Raw genomic sequence first — 20,191 nt, 5'->3', positions numbered from 1 at the left:
GGTCGGTTATAGGCCGACAACACCTGACTGGAAAGTTTGCTATGAGGTGTCCCGTGCTCCATCACCACTTTGAAAAATGAAGAGTGAAGAACTTAAAGAAAAAACAGAAAACAAAACTGCCACACCCTGTCTCAAGGGTACAAATAGACATATTTTGTGCAGAATAAACAGATCTTGACTAAAAAAATTGTCTGTGATTTCATTCACAGAGCTAAAAAATCTGGAGTGAGGAAGCGGGTGAGACAATTACAGTTCAGCGCTCAACAGGTAATAACTGATGTGAGAGAAGAAGCTCACTGACAAGATTACTTTTCATTTCCAGGCCACTGATTGTAATTCACAGTTTCAGAGCAGGTGCTGAAACGCATGTTGTGTGTTACTTTGCCTTTTACTTTTACACACTTCTAACAACCATCTATTTACAAAAAAAAAATCTGCATATGAATTATAAGCCAGGCTTTCATGGCACCATTATTAGCATGCTGCAGGCACAGACTCATTTAGTGTCATTAACAGAGCCTCTCTGAGTGCCATCTCCGCTGATAGGGTCAAATCCTCTAAATCCTTTTACACCACATTAGCTAACTGCCTCATATCCCGCCGCGACACGCCACTCAGCTAAGCTTAGCATGCCCTCCTCAACGTGTCAACCAGTACGGCTCGAAATGACAGTGATAGTGGCGTTATTAATGAAGACAGGATTGTAAACTTTACACTGCCAGTCAAACGTTTACAGCATTTTTAGCATTTTATGTCCACGTTCTGTCAGTGTACATACTTAAAATGAGAAAACACAAATAAGATAAAGGTGCAAGAGGAAAAAAAAGTTTATAAAATGGTTCAGATCAAAGTTATTGGTCACTCTGGAAAATATTAGCAAAATTTCAAAGTTCAATAGCAGACAGAGAGCGCTCTTGAAAAAAAAATTCAAGATTCAGTCTTTTCCCTCTGAGTGAAAACGCTGAATAATAGCCTGGTGTGTGAGCACGCCATGGTGACTCAAAATGCCTGGAAGTCATTGCAGGTTAATACGGTTCATATTACACAGGACAAAAAGGAGCTGTGTGAGAATGAAGCCTGGCAGCAGCAGCAGCAGCCAGTGTTTATGCATAATGCAAAACCTGCAGTGTCACTTGTATTGTAATGGTAACAGAGGTCAAGAGACATTTTAACCCCCAGATAAGACAAAGTAAAGAATTTAGGTAAAGCTCCTGACGCCTGTGTTCAATGGCTAAGTGTCAGAAAATGTGTGTAAATGTGTGTGCATGCGTCTCTGTCTGTGTGGACAACACTCATTGATAGTGCTGTGCTCACAAATACACATTGCACACACACAACACCGTTAATTTGTCTGCGCTTGTGTGTGTTTTTACACCCCGCTTGGAGCGTCTGGTGGCAGCATCTCCCCGCCTCGTGCACTGGGGAGCTGCCATCTGCTCCTCCAGTGGGGAAAGGGGCCGTTTGGCTTCACGTCCAATTCATGACCTTATACTCATTCACTCTGATAAGAGCCGGGCAGCGGGGCAGTTCACGCCACCGACCAGAAGAGGGCGATCACAGTCAACACATTACAGTATAAGCTGCGCTGTGATCCATGCCAAGCTCCATCCGTGGTTCCTCTGCTGTTTTTCATGCATCGAGACCAGTGAGGAGGTTTTATGAGAAGAGCTGTTCAGAGTGAGAATTAGCAGAGTCGTTTGTCAGTGACAGAATCTGACAGAGAACTGGAGATGTGATGAAAAGCTACATGTGGATGATGTCAAATAAAGTTTGAATAATGACTGAAAGCAAAAAAAAAAGAAAAAAAAAGTCATGCCTGAAACTATTTTGTCTCTAAAAAGTATCTTTTTTGTCTGATGATGATGTTCATAAATCAGGGAATGACAGGACAGTTCAGCCTGGATGCTGATTTGCAGTGGTGCCAGAAGTGATCATTTAAATAAAAGTGCCTGTACATTAATTAAAAAAGTAAAAGCACCCGTTTCCCTTCACTGTTATATTCTTAATACTGATGCATTATGGGTAAGTTCGGTATTTTAATCCAGTGGTTCCCAAAGTGGAAGTTGTGCCCCATCCTAAAAGAAGTGTAAGGAATCATTGGATGATTAATGAGGCAGGAAAAAAGGTATACAACTCAGATTTTCATAGTTTTCGGACAATTTGACCTGTTTGGGCTGTAAATATTTATTCATACGAAACCATTTGAGAAGTTAGAGTACATTTCTGTGGAGAAAATGAAATGATGTGACAAGGAGCAGCTCTAACCAGTCTTATCAGAGGCTTTTCCCTCAAATGTACTGGAATAGAAATGTACCAGTGGCAAAAACTGAAATATTTGAGTTAATTAACTTAACTGCTTCCCACTTCTGTTGATTTAGGGATGAAAATAGTCGAACAGAGTAAAAAAAAAAAAAATCATTCACAGATCAGAGTGTTCCCATGTTGGAAATAATAAAACTGGCTGATTCTGTTTCTTGTATGAAAAAGTATCCTGTGTTGTTTGCGTTAAAAACCCGTGAGTGGCCAGATTGTTCAGCCAGTGGCCAGATAAAGATGATAAACTGCTCAAAGGACATCATCATCCCCTCATCTGAGCAACACAGGCGGTTTGTCAGAGCACAGCTCAGTCAGTCAGTCAGCCCTGAGCCCATCTGCTCCATAGGCTTACAGCAATGCCCTGGAAGACAGGGGGGCAGTTCTCTGTGTGTGTATGTGTGCTCTGTCTAAAGGCTTGTGTGTGTGTGTGTGTGTTACATGAAACAAGACAGACGAACGCTTGCAGACTGCTGGTGAGGAGGAAGGGACAGAAGGAAGTGAGGGAAAAGCTGTGGGGAGAAAGGCGTGGGCTTTGACTGCAGTGAAAATGAGAGCAATCTGAAGGGAATGAGAAGGCGTGAAGATGAGTAAATGTGTTGTAAACTGTTCACCGGGGAGACACAGGAGGAGAAATGTAAAGAAGGAGTGGAAGTTGGGAGTTTGGGAGAAGAGAGGAAAACCGTGTGGAGGAGGAGGAGGACAAACACTGAAACACTGGAGGTTAATTTCCTTTTTGCATATGTGAAAAAAAAAAAACAAGCCAGAGGAGAGATGATGATCAGACAATAATGGAGGAGGAGATGTGTGTGTCAGATAGCAGAGTGTTTGATGCATGTGTTTATCCCAGAAAAAGGTGTGAGGGTGTAAATGAGTGTGAATATGTGAGGCATGTGTGTGTGTGTGTGTCTGCGAAAATAATAATTGCCTATGACTGTTGGAATGATTTTTTTTATTAGCTTTGTTTTTTTTAGTTATGAGTCTTTGCTCCTTCAAGTGAGAAGTAATTGAATAATTTGTCAGTCACTGAACGCCTGTGAGTGTCGAACACACACACACACACACACACACACACACACACACATACACACAAACACTTCTATGCATGTGTGTCACGTAATTAATAATAAATAGTGTATATATGTGCGTGCATGCCTGTGTGTGTGTGTGCACAGTGTGTGTGTGTGTGTCTGTGAAGCAGCCGGCTAACCTTGCCCTAATTACACTCTATCTATTCCATCAGTGCTGTGCTCTGGCCTATTTTCACAGCTATAAATTTACCACTCTCCCCTCTGTTGTGATAGATGACCCACTCATTTTAGCCCATCTCTGAAGACTGCGAGCCAGAAAGGAAGTCAGTGAAAGACAGTGGCACCACTTCACTGCTTATTGTGCCAGTGGAACTTTCCATGTCCTCAAAACTATTTCTGGTTTTGAAGTTGGTATACGTTAAAGGAGCATGTTATGTTGTTGTCGTGTTTTGTTTTGTTTTTAGTATAAGGGAAAAGCCTTGTATCCAAAATTTAAAAAAACAAACAAACAGTGATTCCATCCAAAGCTGAAGCTAAACATGCCACCTGGAGATCTTGATGGTGTTGCTCGTGTTTTACACCTGAAGAAAGTGTAAAAACTCGTTTTGCTCTTTCTTGGAACGGTGCACAGATTATTTATGAATATGTAGACCTGATTATCGTAACTTTCAAGACTTGAAGCGTCTTTCTTGTCTCTCTGATGATGAGAAACGCTCTGAACAACCAGATTTATATTTATATATATAGATATAGAAGCCTGGAGGGGAGAAGTTAAAAGGCGAGAGTCAATGAAATGTCACACACTGTGGCTCATGTTTGTACATAAACTGTTGTCAACTTCCAGACACTGTTTTGTGACAGCGTTTACTCATCAGGGATATGATATCCATTGTATTCTCTGTATTTCAGTATTTCTGGAGCAACTCAGTAGTTTCATGTGAAAATGTACATAAAAAACCAACATACAAACAAACAGTGAAGGTGAAAGCAGCTTCACATTTGCATCATTATCAATTTCTATGATCCACAATAAACAAACACAGAGACGTGTTTGGTTGAACTATGGTTCAGGTTCAAAGTCAAGTTTGATCACAAATCAGCCCCAAAACAGTGGATTTGAATCAACTGAAGAGCTACTGAGGTTTTATCATGAAGCTGTGAGATGACACACAGGATGTAGTTTATTCTTCTGACCTAAACCTCAGATCTACGTGGCAGCAACTTATCAGTACAAACCCTCCTCTCCCTCCCTTCTTATTGACGTTCCTTTGTGATTCTGCAACTGTGAAGTGTGAAGACGACTGAACAGCACCACAATGGCGTTGGATGAAGAGGTTAAGGTAGAGCATTAAAGAATAAGTTCAGCCTGGCTTTATCAATACTCCCGCTCCTACATACACACACACACTGACTGTGGAATCATTCAACTCCTTCAGACTGGCTGTAAATCATCCAGTGTAAGAGATCTGAGATAGTGAAATCAAATGGGCGTCTTCCACAGTTACCTTGGAGTCTTTTGAGCATGAAATTACTTTTTCTGTTTCCACCGTGTTTTCTTACTGAGCTGCAGCAGAGAGCAACACAATGAGAGGAATTTCATGCTAAGTTAGACTTTTATTTTGAAAGATACCCACATGATTTTAGCCTAATTCTGGCTGCTGCTGCATCCTCACAGTCAGCTTTGGCATTGGCATTTTTTTTTAGCACAAATTGTCCTTACAGTACAACCATTATGGATGCATTAGATTGATTGATTCACTGCCTAATTGGAGTTGTTGAAACATAAACCATTTAGTTACAACAGTAATTATGTTTCTGCAGATTTCTATAGACTCTCAGTTTCTCTCAGCAGAATCCTCTGCTCACACACGGACAAGCAGCAAAGATAAAAATGCTTTTGATTGATCATAACAATGATTAGTTGAACAATAATGTGGTGAATGAAGAAGGAGCTGCAGTGCTTCATTTTGCAGCCCACATGAGGTGTTTTGCATTTAGGCCACTGTAAACATTAAAATCTGCAGAGGGCTAACTTCATGAATTAGAGCCATATCTGGAAGGACCAAACATTTTAGTGTATTACTAATTGTAAAAAAACAGCCAAACCGAACCCTATTTTAAGCTGAAGACGAGGTGGGCAGACATGGCCGACGTCGTGCTACTTTGAGAGCGTTTTCTACAGTGGGGAATGACAGAGGGATGGGTGTCTCTTCTGCTGGGTGCTGCACACACAGGGAAGCACAGAGGGAGGAGGAGAGGGTTGTGTGCGACAGCTGTGGCCTCCAACTCTAGATTCAGGGCAAAATCCAAGGGACTAATGCAAACAGACAAAGAGATGTGCACATACTGTGCAGTACGAACGCATTGCACACGCGCACAAACATTAAGAAGATTGAATGCAAAGACACAATCCAAACACATGCTCTCACACAGACTGCAAAGATCCACTTGAGAGGTGTCATTATTACATTACAGAGTCAGACCAGTGTTCAGCCGGTCGTTCATGTTTTTGTTTTTTTTAGTGAAGCTGTGCAACCTGATGTTGTCCGTGAGTCGCAGGCAGCGTTGCATGTGTATGAGCTGTGAACAGTCACCCACAGCCTGTTATGAACAACCACGGCAACAGCTATAAATCCCACCGGGGATAAGCTGTAAACCTCACCCACTTCAAAATGCCCTTGGCCTGACACACAATAGCCATAGTTCAATCTAACGTATCCGCAAAGCCTTGACACACACACACACACACACACACACACACACATACTCATACACAGAGGAAGCAGCAGCAGCAGTGCGATGAGATTTCCTGCCGTGAGAGTCGAGGGTGAAAAGTCACTTCCTGTTGAAACGTGTGGGGGTTGGTCATGTGACAAGGGGACAGAGGACAGAGGACAGAGGTCCCTTCTGGACGCCAAGTGGGTCAACCCCCTGTATTTTCATGCCTTTGCAATCCCCCACGTGACGTCACAATAATAACCCTAATGGCCGTCTGTCAACCCATCAACCCGTCAACCGCCCGGGGATGAGCTGTTGTCTTGACAACAGTCATAAAGCCAGAAGGACAGGCAGACATGGTACATAATACTACTGTATATATTCAGTTTTATAAACCCAGAGCTCGGATTTTTTAGAGGAGCGATGTGGGCAGAGCATTTTTTTCTGATAAACAACAGACGAGGGAGTTCATTAAAGGTCGTTCTTCAGCAGTTTTGGTTGCAACACATTTGCTAATTAGAACTTCACACAAAGTACAGCTGAGAGTGATGGAAGCGTCATTACATTAGTTTTTGCAGCAGAAAGGATTCGGTTTGTGATCACAGCTCATTATTGAGTTGGACCTGCAGTATTCACTACTTAGAGATAATTAGGGATATTCATTCGGCTTTTGGGTGAAATTTATGGAAATTGTAAAAAAGTTCATGCTACAGTGATATTACATCGCGAATAGGGTATTTAAGTAGAAGTATGGAATGGTTAGAGAACAGCATGTTATGTTATAATAAGGCCAATTCACCTGTAGCCTAAAGGTTATAATGCATTTTGAAATTTCAATCCAAAGCCAAATATCCCTAACTTTTTGTGAGTAGTGGATGTGAGCACCAGAATTAATGTATGTAACCTGTTACCAAATCACAGCTGAGATTGATATTGTATATGGTAAAATAAATTGGGTCTCTATTTTCAGCTCACAGTTTGTTTCCACAGTTGTTAACAAATGTCTTCTTCTGTTTTCAGACAACATTATGAACTTAAAGATCAAATGCAGCTCACTTTGTGGGAACAGATTTACTTGATCAGCTACTTATGGCCTTTTCCACTAGCGCTACTCGACTTGACTCGACCTGGTAAGTTAACTGATACTTTTTTTTGGTAACTCCTCAGGCGAGGTTCCAAGCGAGCCGAGCCGATACTAAAACATGACGTCGACCAAGTGACCAAGCCACTGATTGGCCAGAGTGTTGTCGCTGGAAGAGTCGTCTGACACAAGAATCAAACCTTTCAACCCTTTTCTGCAATGTTTAAAAACCGGCAACAGCGACCACTGCTCTGTACTGCTAAGTTAAATGGCTGCCGTGTGGCAAACCATGCTGTCGTCCATCGACGGGGAACGAAAAAAAAGAATTAGGCAGAGTGACTGTAGCAGCCATGCTATGATGACCCCACCCACGTTGAGGAAAATGACCAAAATTGAGTTTAGTCGATTCGATTCAAGTCGAGTCAAATCGAGCCAACTTGAGCTGTAACTGCGTAGTGGAAAAGGACAACTATTGTCTCTCAATTCACTTTCACTGTGCACAAAAAAGTGCAACAAAATACATTCTGCCATTTTATGGAGAAAAAAAAACATGTGTTTTGTTGTTTATTTTTGCTTTGGAGGTGAAATGACTCAGTCTGGTGTTGAAGAACCTGTGGACTTGTGAATTCGACACGTTCCCCCACGGGCTGAGAAGTTACTGACTCAATACACAGAGGAACAGATGGAATAATGGGAAAACTAATTTTAACAGCAGACAGCTGAAGAGGGCACCACATGCTGAAAACAGAGACAAAGATGCTCTTACATATTCTCTCAGCACTCACGAAAACAAAGGATTATCTGGCAACGTTTTAATTTACCACACAGGTGTTAATAGATGTAAACAAGGACAATAAATGTCTGCTGTATTGTTATGATTAAGGTGTTTTTTCCCCTACATTATCAGCACTAAGCCACATCCACCGAAGTATGTCTCAGTTTTGACACACATCTCATTTGCTATGTTAACACTTGACTCTTAAAATGGAGGCCTCTCGAAACGCTGCTCAACTTTTGTGTTCCTGTCTGCAGGGACAGAGACTGAGACTTTTGGAAACAATAACGGAGACACGTTCACTCTATTCCTAAAAGAGTTTTAAGACTGACATCATATTAGGGGTCGAACTTTGTGTTTTTTTCAGGGCTGATACCAATTATTAGTTATCAAGGAAAGTGATATTTAGAACCGATATTCATTTGCAGTAAAATTGAAAATTTTGGTGTCAAAATTTAGAAAAACAACTGGGATTAGACTTGTTTGTTTTTTTGTACACTGTGAAAATCTGTGATGAAAAGACCCTAAGTTTTTGTAGAATAACACTAACTAGGCTAAAACACAAATCTTGGTTCAGTGGGGGCAGTGGGCGGGACATTGTGGTGACATCAGAGCCAAAGGAGCGCATTTTAAAATAAATGTATTTTATCACATATCAGTGAAAAACACGGCCGATGCTGACCATTATAAAAATGCCAAATCGGTATTCGGTAAGTCCCTAGACTCCCTACATCATGTCCTTCACTGGTTTGCCACATTCATATCACATGACAGTTTTCTGGTGAAACTAACAGCATCAGCCTCAACTGACAGTCATAAACGCAACACGGACCACGAATTACAAGCGTTGCTGACCTTCTCATCTGTTGATGTTCATTTAAATTCTGAGTTTTATGATGCTATAATTGCCTCTATTCTGCATGAGAGAAGCTAAAGACTATGGATGGACAAGTGATGTGTGTTATCAGACGCCTTAAAGTGGATGTAAATTATTAATGACACGCAGCTAAAATACTCGTCTGGATGTAGATTATTTTCATTTTAAAATGCCGTTTCAATATCAAAGTATATCAGTGTGGACGTAGCCTTAATCAACCGTCTCCCAAGAGGTTTTCCCTCCCACCGTGGTTTGAATATCACCACTGGGACTCATTACCTCGTTCGGCTGCACTGAAGCAGGTAATGTGGATCTTTGCTGATAGGATTTCTGAGTCAGAGAGGATGTTGACCTTGACATAGTAACACACAGTGACATTAATTAATTTTTTACATGTTCTATTCACGGTGTGAGTGGGAGAGAGTTTGTCCTCGTGCGTTAGGACATATCCATTTGACTAATGTTTTCTCTGGCATGACTCATCAAAAACATACACAGCTTTCAGAGGTACACCTCATCCCTGAGGGGGGAAAAGCAACAATTCATCTACAGTATGTTTGTTTAGGCGTCATAATAAACCACAAAAGGCAGAGAATTCGGGTGGTTCACGCCTCATTCTGAATGTGATAAATTACAGGCGGCAAATGGTGATGAAATAATTCTGCATCCTTCAGAAGTGATTCCCAGTCTGTATTCAGTGTGTAGGATGGTAATAAGAGCACTTCTGCACTGTCCCAGTCAGGCTGTGAAGTGTTTCCATGCCTACTTTTCACTGTCCGCTCTCACGGGAGGCTTTTTAACAGCGCAGGATGAACACTCTATAATACGAGTGTGTTGCGAGAGACAAGACAGGAGGGAAGGAGTGAGGAGACAAAAGAAGTTCTACTCTGTGATTCACGGAAATTGCCACAGTTTCCTTGTGTGTGTGTGTGTGTGTGTGCGTGTGTGTGTGCAGACAGCTCGGAGAGAGTACGGCATCAATCACAGCTGTCCTCTGCAGCCCTGCTCTCCTCTCCCTTGCATTCTCATTCACAGAGCCAGCTCAGCTTTGATCAGTGTTTCAATATTGCGGTCGTATCCTTTTTTTTTTTTTGCCTTTCCCCCTGTGAAACTATATCATTGATCTGATTATCCTCTGGCAAATGCCGTTCATGTCTCTCACTTTGACCCAGTAAAGCAAAGCGTGAATTAATCGGCCACGGTGGCGCTCGTATGATTAATTGGTTATCAAGCGACGGCGCACCTTTTGTTCCTTGGTTACTGTACAAAAGCTTGGAGTCAAATGCAACCTCAAGATCCAATTCTAACACCTCTTCCATGGCCTATTGTGATGGCGATGTCAGCTACAACCTCTCATCCTCCACCCTCAGGAGACTCCCATCTGGGGCCTTATGGGGAGGATTGTGAGGAGACCTGTGATTGGAGCTTCCCTGTTATCTCCTAACCACAGCAACACGGCTGGCAGGACCCCTGTTTCTGCAGAAAAAGTGGCTATGTGTATGTGTATGTGTGTGTGTGTGTCTATGTGTGGGTCTGCAGATGTGTCCATGTGTGTATGCATGTGTGTGAATGTCAAGAATCGTATGGAAATGCATATCTCTCAGAGCACACATATGTGATAGGCTATAAGACATGTGGTGGTAAAGATTTGAGAGAAACTACAAAGACAGAATCATGTGTGTGTGTGAGTGTGTGTGTGTAAAGGACACTGGCTTGACATTGTGTGTGAGAAGTGGTCATGTTTGTCGGTATAATCCTTAAACTGAATCCGGTGCAGCGGCATGTGCAGAGGTTCAAATTTCTATTAAATGACAGACTGGAGAAGAAGCCTTGTAAAATCCCTTTAGTGGCACATCCACATGTTCACGATGATGCTGCGGATGGGATTTGTACAACTTGTGTTGACTGATATTTAGTGAGTCTAACAGCATTCAATCCCTCTGTAACACACACAATTACAGCACCAGGACTGAAACTCTGTCCTTTTTCAAAATAAGAGCATCACCCAGTCAGCAATGGGTGGAAAAATATAGCAATATTGTTTCCCATAAAAATTTTAAAAATAACATATTTTGCAGTGCATTTGTTAACTCCACTGGGTTGAAGTTTTACTACCAACATTTATTGACTTGAAAAGTGGATGCACTATAAAACATTTAACTGTGAGCTTTTTATTTATTCTGTGAAAGCTCAAACTGAGGTCTGGACCCGGGTCATTTTTTTCATAGATAAAAATAAAAGTCAAAGCAAAATCCGATTGGATAGAAAAGAAGAAGAAAAAAAAACAGCAGTTGAGAACTTTTCTCCTGGATGAATGAGTAAGTGCTTAATTCAGATTAGTTATTCAGTGTCCGCTATGATTTGTGAGAGAGGGCACGAGTGCATCATCAGCACTTCCACTGACAGCAACAGGAATTTACATGGTGGGATGCCTCTGGTCACGGGAGGATACAGCCATGAAAAGATAATGCACGTCGTCGTGGAGGATTTTCCAGGGCTTTCTTTCTTTTATTTTCACGTGAGAGTGCACGAGTGTCATTAGGGCTGTTTCGGTTGTGGCGATGTGTGTGTGTGTTGGTTGAAAGTAGCACTTTTTTCTTGCTCAGTCAGTCTCTCCTGACCTGCACTCTCCCTGCCTGCGAGTAATGTGCAGGTCAGCCTGAGTTCAGTTGAGCTCAATAGAAAATACAATACAATAGATTCTTGTAGGTCAGGTCCAAAAGTGATGAAGCAGCTTTCTGAGTGCACGATAAATAACTTAGAGAAACATCTTCTCCTCTCTCTCAAACACACTCGCACCTTCTCATGCCCTGGTTGTTGATTATCAGCACTACTGGGAGTATTAAGAAATCTATTAAGTTTCTCTGCACCCAGACTCTCATTTATAATGCATTAGGACAAAAAGATAATAAAAAAAGATAATATAGACCTTTGCATATTGGCTTCTACTGTACAGTATATTGTTAAAGATCACTATTAAGATGTGAGGCTGCATATTATTTATAGTGTGTGAAACAGAAGGAGAAAGAGGCATATTGAAGATATGACTTAGACACTAATGATGATGATGAGACTAAGCGCTGCAGGGAGACAGAGAAAACAATAAGGTGTGATCAAATAATATGCTTTGGTATTTGCACACACACACACACACACACACACACACACACACACACACACACACACACACACCCCTAGAGCTCGCCATTTTTCTAGCCCTGGCTTCGGCCCTGGCTGCAGCGTCTTATCTTTGCTGCGAGCGGCTCTGTCTGACCACTTTGCCTCCAGATCTGCTTGAAAGCGACAACCCCAGTTTCCAGGTGCACAGAGAGCCAGTTTTTTTTTTTTTAAATGCAAGCACTGAAGCTTCTAGAAAACTCGCTGCAAAGTCTCACATCCTCATCCATTATTAATGGCGCCTTAAGCCTTCTTTCTGCGCTGGATGACAAACTTAAAAAAGAAGAAGAAGGAGAAGTGGCAACTCGGTAGCATAATACTGAAGCAGGGGTTGTTTGAAAATTTGAATTTCACTGGCTTGTCCTGCAGTGAGTCAACCTTTGATGTCCCATCAGTGTGTTTGCAGGGAATAGCAATTAGCTGCTGACAAACGATGTCGGCGTTGAATCCCGTTCCCTGATGGTAAGCGCGGAGGAGGCAGTTAAAGGTCACATGCAGGTTCAAGGCTACAGCCCTGTGCATGCATGATTGTTTGTGTGCTTATTGTTCATTTAATTGAAAAACAACCCAGAGCTGAGTGAGTGTTGAGGAAAAATATTACTCACATTGGCTGCTGCTCATCGCTCGCAAGGCTCGATCAAGTTTCCTGAAAGAGATAGGAGGAGAAGAAAAAAACGTGTCAGCGTTTGTGTCTGCTATGAACCCATAAAACCGTGTCATGCTTTCCTTGTTAACCCACAACAAAACCCTGAGCATACTTTGCTACAGACACACACACACCCACACACCCACACACAGGCGCGAACAGAGCCGAGGATAAGGCTTTGCCACGGCGCATTGCGAATCGGGTTAAAATAATCTGATTGAGAACCAGTGGCTTGAGGGCAACTTGTGTGCAGGCTCAGGCCAGAGAAGTATCAGAAAGCAGCTCCACCTTGTTGTCGACTTTACTCTCTTGCTGCCCTACTTTCTCCCTCTCTTCCTCTTCCTCTTCTCTCCCACACCTCGGAGCGTAGTACAAAGGCACCGACTTGCTTTAGCACATTTCAATCACGGCAGTCTACCCCACTCATCCATATTCCAGTCGCTTTTCTAACACCTGCAGTGTTACAGCAGCTACGACAATGTTGGATCGGGGGGCTCTCTTCACCCCCTCCCTGCCCCTCCCGGGCCTGTGTAAACAGTCGCACACACTCCATGTGTCTCGTCTGATAACACACAGAGAGTTTGATCGGCACTTGGACACAAGATTGTGTGTTTGCACTTGCATGGTGTGCCTTTGCATATTTTGCTGTATTCATTGACTTTATTAGGGCCCGAGCAGCGACTGCAAGTCGCCCAGCGAAAGCCCTATTGAAATTACTTCGTTTCTTATTATTATTATTTGTAGTACAAAATGATCGCATTTTTGGCGCCTTTCCCATGGCCCAAAATGCATGAAACTTTGCATGCACATCACGTCGGCCATTTTGATTTTACTTGCCATTTTGGCGTGATTTCCACACTTTGTACTTTAACGAACTTGTCCTAGGGATTTTGTCCGATCAACTTCAAATTGGTTACACATCATCCAGAGACGATGCTGATTAAAAATTATTAAAAGCTTTTCTCTACGTCAAGGGGCGTGTTTGATCCATCGCCATTCAAGCAGCTCTCTCTCCTACATACTTCATCCAAACTGCTTCTAAATTTCTGTACATGATCAGAGCCCCGCCCTCAACGTCTCCATGTGCTCATAAGCAATCTCACTCATGTCGCCCCCTTGTGGAAACAGGAAATGCTGTGTTTTACATCAACATTGTCCGATTTGCTCCAAACTTCACATGTGTGATCAGGGTCACTGGATAAACGAAACATTGCGTTTTTTCGCTCCTGCCAGGTTTTTTCTCCCTTTTCCCTTCTCGCCACAGCCCCTGCATGCCTCAGGTCCGCGGTGGCGCAGAGTCACGAGTGCCCGATCATCGCCGCTTGCGGCTTTAATTACATTTATTTCTTGTTGTCTGTGTTAAGTTTACATTACAACCCTGTCAAACATGCTGTATATTTTCTTTTTCTTTTATTTTTTTATCATTTCCGTTATCAGAGAAGCAGCTGAAGCTTCTCAGCAGCGACTACAAAAGGCCCATGGTCTGACAAGTGCCATCTAACATCTCTGTGAGACCGACCGTCTCTCTGAGGTCACACATCAAACTGCATCCCAGCACTCTCTCTTGTTGTGCATTATGGATTCTATCTTTTTCCTTTAAAAAAATTCAGAAAGGAAACACATTTGTTCATCAATCCCAGAAGCACTCAAATACACGGTGGTAGAAAGGTACAACCTTGGTGTTAATATTCATGTGCTGCTGTGTTGAGTGTTTTTTTTTTTTTTCCTTTTCCTGCTACTGTTTTATTCCCTCACACACGTCCAACTCACACAGCGTGGAAACGGTTGGATATTCTCTTTGATATTTTTGGTATTCATCTGTTGTTCAAGTATTTGATAGTAGCGAGTTTACAAAGGGAGCGGGTGGCACGCAAAACAACACAAGTAATTAATGCAAAAGAACAAACAGCATCAGAAACCTGTGAATGTACAGTGGATGACACATACATGGATGAATATTCACACGGTAAAACAGAGCGTCTCATAGGGGTGTTTCTTTTTCTTCTGTAGAGAAAAACAACAACGTCGTCTCTGCACAGATCCATGATTTTCGGATAAAGTCAAACCAGAACAGAGCTAGTTTTGTTTTTAGCTGCTCTGCAGAGACTTTACTGGAAGATGGAGCGAGAAGCTAATAATCGGGGAGACACAATATTGTAAGGGAATAACTAAAGCACAGTCTTTCCTGGAAGGCATTCATTATGTGGAATATGAAAAGTCGCTCACTGCTGCTGCTGCATCACTGTCTCAAACCCAAGTGCTCCCAAATGTATAATCAGGTGGAAGCATCGGAAATTAGCTCCGATTCTTAATAACAAAATTGTTTGTTTGTGATCCAAATGACTCATGTGGTATTTTCTGATGAACAGGGAGGAAATTAATGTTTGTCAGAGCCTATTATAAAACACTTCTTTCTCTCTGGTTAAGTTTATGTGATATAAACTGGGGAAATATGGGTAAATGACATCAGTTCTGACAGACACCATGAGAAAAGACGCGACAGTACTCCCTCCTGTAAAACTCATACCTCACCATGCATCCCAAACTTACTTGCAAATAGGTTTTTTTTGGTGTGGCAACCACATAAAACCTCTGCCTTTGCCTCTGAGTGGCAACAGTCACTATTCACAGAACCATAAGAAGCCTCTGGCAGGAGAAAGTCAACAATGGTTTGCAACTAAATCATCTTATTTAACCTCAAGAGGCTGAACCCAGTGTGCAGGCCAGAGCCTTGTAAGGCAGCTCTGCCACCATCAACATCACCCTTTAGCTGTGAGCAGGTTAATGAGACACAATCTGTAAAGGAATTTGTCTGCCGAGGAGGAGAAGTGCTATAGAAGTGTCGACCATTTACCATTTTAAGTGTCTGAATAAAAGACCTCTGCTGTCACACCGTCTGTGTGAGGACAGGGTTGAATATTCACCAACTGTGAGAGGTTCAAAATATTATGAAACACGAGTTCCCATCCACCATGTCTGGTTGTAGTAGTTTTCTGACCTGTCTTCAAATGTTTGGATGTTACTATTACTCTTCATAAGGCCGTAGGATGTTAGCGCCGGTGACCGATGACATCGTTGGTCCTCCTTCTTTCCCCTTAAAGGGACAGTTCTGGATTATTTGAGGTGAGGTTGTGTGAGGTTGTTGTGCAGACACAGTAAATCACCTGCAGCAGATTGTGATCGGTCAAGAGAGCGGACAAGGATAACAGGTGGACTAGCAGAGCTGCGTACTGCTGTGCACACGGCCAAAACCCCCCCCAAAAAATTGGTTTTAGATGCAAATACTCACCAAAATAATCCAATATCCATTTAAAAATGTTCATTTCATGTAGAATATGCATCTTCCTGTGAAACACCACTTTCCCTTGGAGCTACATTTTTAAAACCAGCAAACAACCAACACACCTACATAGTTCACTGTATCATGGCCACGGGTCACGATATGAAAATCTGAATCTACTGCAGGTGATGTACTGACTATACATGACTTCCTCACACAATCCCATGTCAAAAACCCAAACGTATACCTTTAAGCCCCGGTATAAGGTGTTTTAGTATCAGCTGATTAGCATGTTAGAGAAGGAGCCAGGAGACACTTCGACCAGACTCTCTGTGTAATTGGTTCATATATATGCAGGATGAACTGGAGACTGAAACCAGGGGATTGTGCTGGTTTTAGAAACGTTAAGCTGCCCCTGGTTGGTTGGTTGGTTGGTTGGTTGGTTGGTTGGTTAATACCTAGATACTGCAGCATGAACCTGCTGCAGCTTTAGAGGTGGACGAAAAAAATACAAAAATGTCACGTTCCTCGAGCACAAAATGTCCAGAATGGCCAATGGAGGCAGCAGCTCGACCTGAACATCGTCCACACAACAACTGATGTAAAATTCCTTAAAAAAAACAACAACAAAAAAACAGTTTCGCCGCCACTGAGTTTAGTTTTGATTTTTTGGGACAGAATCAACAAACACTAAACTCAAAAGTGCAGTGACCTTTTGCCATAAAATGTCAAGGAAAATTGCACACACACACACACAAATGCACACACACACACACCTCTGAACAGTGTTAAAGGTCATCTCCTATCGGCTTCAGAAGAACTTAAATGACAAGAACAAAAAACATACAGTAATAGACCCCCCTCCCCTCCTCCCTGTTAGTAACCATTATCAATACAGAGCACATTAATTGCAACAAGGAATAAAAGGGGTTTTCTTTTACTTTAAAGTGTGAAGTGACTGCAGATGTACTATAAGATAGTGGGTGCTAATGGGTAAAGCTGATTCTCCTTCAACTTTACACCAGGAAGCCATTACACTTCCTCCGAGGAAAAGATCCTCACACACGTTTCTTAAACTCATTCATGAAGCACAGATGAACTTGAACAGAAGACAAATGAAAGGCACTTTATGGAGTTTCGGGGGGTTGGGATCGGTGCCAAACCACTTCTTCTTCTCTTGCTTCATTGCCCACTGCAGATTCGGAGGACTAATGTCAAATTGCACTTCGCGGCACCGGGGTTTGTTGGGGCAGAGTAAGATAAATTAGAAATGAGATTGGGAAGCAGATTGAGGTATCAGGCTGGGGGGATCTGCTGATTGGGCTCTTCATTTAGGGGAAATGCATTATAAATGTCTGTTCACTGTGGAGAATCTCTCTCAGTGATGGAGCGCGTGGACTTTAAATCCTGATGGAAATTGGCCTCAAATGAGAAACAATTACATTAGATTAGATGTTTCAGATTTTGCAGCTAAATCGAGAGCACTGATGATTGACGATTACCACAGCAGATGTCTCACAGCTGGAAAAGTGCAGCTTTCAACTGAAAAAAAAAAATCTCACTAAAACATTTATTCAGCAGGACAAGGGCTAAAGGTCAAATCTGACTTTGGACTTTAACTTCCTATTTTCCTGCAAGAGGTGATGTGACAAAAAAACAAAACAGATAGTGGATCTAAACACGATAACAGTCCCTGTGGTGTCCTGGGAAGAACTGATGCATTATTCATCACTTAGTGAGAGCTCTTGAGGGTCATTATGGTCTGTCCATGCCTCTTGAACACAGGGATATGGTGATGCAGAAACTTTTGTTCAGCTTCGAGGTTCAGGATTTACTCATATTTATATTTGTTATGTCACGTATTAGAGATTTATACATATTATAATGAGCTGGTCTGTGACTGCACCAAATTTTATGTTCTTATACAGCGACAATAAAGAATCTTTTTGAATCTTAAACTAGGACAAGCTACTTTACATGTCACATATACATTTAAACGAAATATTAACTGATATGGTAACTGAATCTATCCCTAATTACTTTTTTTAATGTAGCCTATAATTGTCAGATAATCAAATCCCAATCATTAGAGCATTTTCACACCTGAAAGTCCAAAACAAGGTCTGAACACATTAGGTTGGTGATTTTGCTACATCTTCTTCATTTGATCCGGTTGGTTCTGGTTTCACTCTACATTAATGCGAGTGCACTAAAAAACTTTTTATGACATAATGACGCCCTGGCCTCATTACCTACGTCTAGTCTCCCTACAATTGACACTGATTGGTTTGTAAACAGGTGTGCGTATGGTGTAGTCATGTCACCAAAGCTCTCCTCAAATTAGATCTTTAGCAAAGTAGCAATCTTGCAAAGTGAATTAACAAGTTCATGGCATCGTGGGCAATGATAATTATACTGTTATTGCTACCAGCAGCGTCAACGCCATGCCCAATATGGAGCCTAGTTGGGATTCGGATTGAATGTCTTCATCATGTGGAGGCTTTATCATCACTGGCAGGAAAGGAGAAGACAAATACAAGCTATGCAAGCCCTGGCTTCACCTCAAATTAACCTTAAATTCACACTAATACATACTATACTATTATTACTGAAGCTGCAGTGGTGGATCCAGATGTGCCAGTCCAACACAGTCCAGGCTTTCAGACCAACTCTGACCGCTAGGCTGAGGTAAAGTCGCTCCATTTAGACTGTGTCTCTGCCCACAGGTTCGACAGTGAATATAAATACTGCATCACATACATCACAAGTCACTTGTGAAGTTGAGTTGACTGTTCACCACATACTTTCTGAATCTTACTCAAGTTGTTAGAGTGATGGCTGCTGCTCTTCTACCCACACATGACACATCACTGAGATAAAAACACTGTCATCATCACAGCAGTGTAAGTGTATGTTTTTAATATCCTCCTTCATTCTGGAGTAATGCAGGAGTGCAAGGATAAGAGGGAAAATAATTTTCTCAACCATGAAATCCAATTACTGCACAACGTGGTGGAGGTCACCGAGTTACAGATGCAATATCAAGCCAAAGCTTTAACTGCAGTACATGTACGAATTGTTCTCACAGTTACGTCGATGCTGTAGAAAAACTATATCGAGCTGAAGATTGAAACGCTGGTGAAAAAGAGGCCAAGATACGAGGGTCCTTTAGAAAGCTGTTGGGCCATTTCATCAAGAGGACGAGGAGAACTTTGCCCACTTATACAATTAGTAGTATTCAGGGAGCAGATGGGAGGCAACTTGAGTGTGACTGAAGATGAATCCCACTAGTGAGACAGTGTGACAACGCTTTTGGAAAGAATCACACGCTCATTCCAAAAACTCTCAGCATGTTATAATTATGCTAATGACTCAGTAGCTGGCAGCGGATATGGCAACTGGATTAAATGTGGTCACTGCAATAATGGATTTTACATGCATGTGCGTGAGTGAGAGACAGAAAGTGAAAGAGAAAGAGAAAGAGAGGGGGAGGGGGTTGGGTGGGGTGTGAATGCAACAAAACAAGTGCCAACATTATGTTCATTTATTAATGTAACATTTGAAAATAATCCTGTTGAATTCCTTTGATCTTGAAACAAAGACTTTTTTTGTATAATCATATTATCATGATGCGGTGATTAACAGACTGAGGGTGAGATGTAATCTGAATTTTTCTGAAGGATGTGGAGTCGGTATCTGAATACTGTTTGATATTTTGTGTGTTTTCAGGGGTGTGTGTTTTTATTGGCTGAGAATTACATATCTGCATATAGGAAGCCGGTCTTCATCATGTTTCTACAGTAGCCCAGAGTGGACAAACCTAACACTGGTTCAAAGAGGGCCTTTTTCTTTGCTTTTCTTTTTTTTTGTTACCTGCAGGCCACCGTAGTTTCTCCTGCAAGTTTGGAAAGTGCAAGAGGGGAAGGGAGGGGAGTGGTTGCAAACTTCTTCACTCAAGATATTAAATCTCACTAATGAGATGGATTAAATATATTAAACACACTCACTTTTATTGCTAATTTCCAAGACGTGCATTATCATATTTAATCAAATTCTGTGGGCAAAAACTTCGTATCTGTCATATTGACAAAACTAAACTGAGAAAATTTAAGTAAAAACTTAATAAAACACTGATAACTCTTCAAAAGCTTGCTCACTTAAACACACAAACATTTAAATGAGTCCAAATCTTATACAACCACTGAGGAGGACTGAGCTCTGCAGCAGATCAGAAGCTGTTTGAGGACTACGTCTGTTTTCATGTTTGCTCCGAGTGAGTGGATGAAGTACAGA

General features: G+C 41.8%; 1 protein-coding gene across 6 annotated transcripts in view; it reads right to left on the bottom strand.

The window, feature by feature from the left end:
- The window catches only part of dlgap4b (discs, large (Drosophila) homolog-associated protein 4b), an 89,516-nt gene that overhangs the window by 30,228 nt on the left and 39,097 nt on the right, over nt 1–20,191 (bottom strand). For all 6 annotated transcript variants that reach the window (XM_085775966.1, XM_085775967.1, XM_085775961.1 and 3 more), the window contains one exon: nt 12,578–12,618. The gene's annotated coding sequence lies outside the window, so the exon portion shown is untranslated. Of the gene's footprint in view, nt 1–12,577; nt 12,619–20,191 lie in introns of those variants that run through there.

This window comes from Trachurus japonicus, chromosome 5 (assembly GCF_045865225.1).
Source record: "Trachurus japonicus isolate A0001 chromosome 5, Traja_1.0".
NCBI classification, from domain to species: Eukaryota; Metazoa; Chordata; class Actinopteri; order Carangiformes; family Carangidae; genus Trachurus; species Trachurus japonicus.
The sequence above is the reverse complement of the archived record's forward strand: the minus strand, read 5'-3'. Positions and strand labels throughout refer to the sequence as shown.